The sequence below is a fragment of the Orycteropus afer genome, unplaced genomic scaffold (genome assembly GCF_000298275.1).
Source record: "Orycteropus afer afer isolate SDZICR_OR568_19922 unplaced genomic scaffold, OryAfe1.0 scaffold00100, whole genome shotgun sequence".
Classification (NCBI taxonomy): Eukaryota; Metazoa; Chordata; class Mammalia; order Tubulidentata; family Orycteropodidae; genus Orycteropus; species Orycteropus afer.
The window spans coordinates 1,073,074-1,075,283 of NW_006921687.1; positions in this window are offsets into that span (position 1 = coordinate 1,073,074).

The window sequence follows — 2,210 nt, forward strand, 5'->3', positions numbered from 1 at the left end:
TGGTTACTTTTAGCAAGTGGATACTCTTAAAACAAATGTTAGAATTTCAAATTATTGTGGAATCCAATCTTTCTGGATCCATGTAGGCTGGATAACCCTTGAAACTATTGGCCTGAGATAATCTTTAAATCTTAAACCAAAAATATCCCCTGAAGTATCTTAAAAAGCAAACAATAGTTTAACTTAACTAGTAAAGAATGTCTGCCTTGAGCATTGTGTTCTTTTAAGGTGTGATCAAATTGACAACAGCAACTGATAAGACTGGATAGGAAACTTAGGAGGCAGTGTGTGTATGTTAATGAGGGAGGAACAACCCAGAAAAGGAAGGTGGAAATGTTTACACAACTCAAAGAATGTAATCAATGTCAATAAATTGTACATGTAGAAATTGTTGTATTGGTGTATGTTCTACTGTGTATATTCTCAACAAAAAAATTATTTTAAAAAAATAGATATGCAAACTTGTGGTTCTCAAGTGTGGTTCTCAGCAGAGTAACATTTGCCTCACCTGTGAGTTTGTTAGAACTGCAAATCCCAGAGCCTTTTAAAGGAGAGTATCTGAGGAAAGTATCCGGCCCAGGAAATTTTTAACAAGCTCTCTAGGTGATTAATAAGCACACGATAGTTTGCAAACCACTGCACTAGGAGTTTTGAGGAGTCATCACTTTAAAAAGGAATTAGCAGCGTATCCTTTGAAATAGTTGGCCCATTTACTGAATATTTACTGAATAATTGAACTTAAATGCAAGTTAAAACAAAAACAAAAAAAAACAAACTACTGTCAGTGAGTCTGTTCCAACTCATAGACCCCCCCCCCATAAGGCATACAACTGTAAATCTTTACAGAATCAGATTGCCACATCTTTCTCCCCCAGAGTAGCTGGTGGGCTCAAACCACCAACCTTATGACTAGTAGCTGAATGCTTTAACCACTACACCACTAGAGCTCCTAAATCCAAGTTACTCACAAATCTTATTCCCACCTCATGGGCTTTGCTGAGAGTCTTCCTTGTCTACACTGTATAATCACATCTTCCACCTCAATACATAATCATGTCATCATACTGTTTTATTTTTTTTCTTCATAACATTTATGGGAGCTCTGGTAGCATAGTGGCTAAAGCACTTGACTGCTAACCAGAAGGCTGGCAGTTCAAACCCACCAGCCACTCCTCAGAAGGAAGGTTGGGCAATCCTACTTCCGTAGTGATACTTCCTCGGAAACCCAAGGAGGGGTCACTATGAGTTGGGGCCAACTCGACGGCACATAACAACAACAACAACATAACATTTATAACTATTTGAAAATGAATTTTTATTTCCTTTTTGTTTCTCGCACTAGAATATACACTGTATGAGAACAGGAAACTTTTCTGTCTTATCCACTACTGACTGTTCAGCACTTAATGCAATGCAACTCAACTCAACTCACTGCTGTCGAGTCGGATCTGACTCATAGTGACCCCCACCTTGGGTTTCCAAGGCGGTGCCTGGTAAATACTCCGTGCTCAATAAATACTTGAAGAATGAATAGATGTCTGTAACTCAGGTATTCCTGGAGCTGTGGAAGTTTTCCTAAGGAAATAAATTATTAAAATGGTGCCATGGCACCATGTCAATATCAAAGAACTTTCTTTGCCAATGAACTTCTATTTATTATAGCTAGTTGTCAGTTTGTCATACTGTGCTGGCTTGTGTGTTGTGAGGCTGAAGGCTATGCCACCAGTGTTTCAAATCCCAGCAGGGTTACCCATGGTTGGCAAGTTTCAGCAGAGCTTCCAGACTAAGACAGACTCAGAAGAAGGAAGGAGCCATCCACTTCTCAAAGAATTGTCCAATGAAAGCCTTATTAATAGCAGCAAAACACTGTCTGATACATTACTAGAAAACTTATGAATAGCCCTGAAACACTGTCTGATGTAGTGCCAGAAGAGAGCCCCTAAGGTCAGAAGACACTCAAAATATGACCGGAGAAGAGTTGCCTCCTCAAAATAGAGTCAACCTTAATGGCATGGACGGAGTAAACTTTTTGGGACCTCCAGTTGCTGATGGAGCACAACTCAAAATAAGAAGAAACAACTGCAAACATCCATTAATAATTGAAACTTGGAATGTATGAAGTATGAACGTAGGAGAACTGGAAGTTGTCAGAAATGAAATGGAATGCATAAAGACCAATATCCTAGGCATTAATGAGCTGAAATGCACTG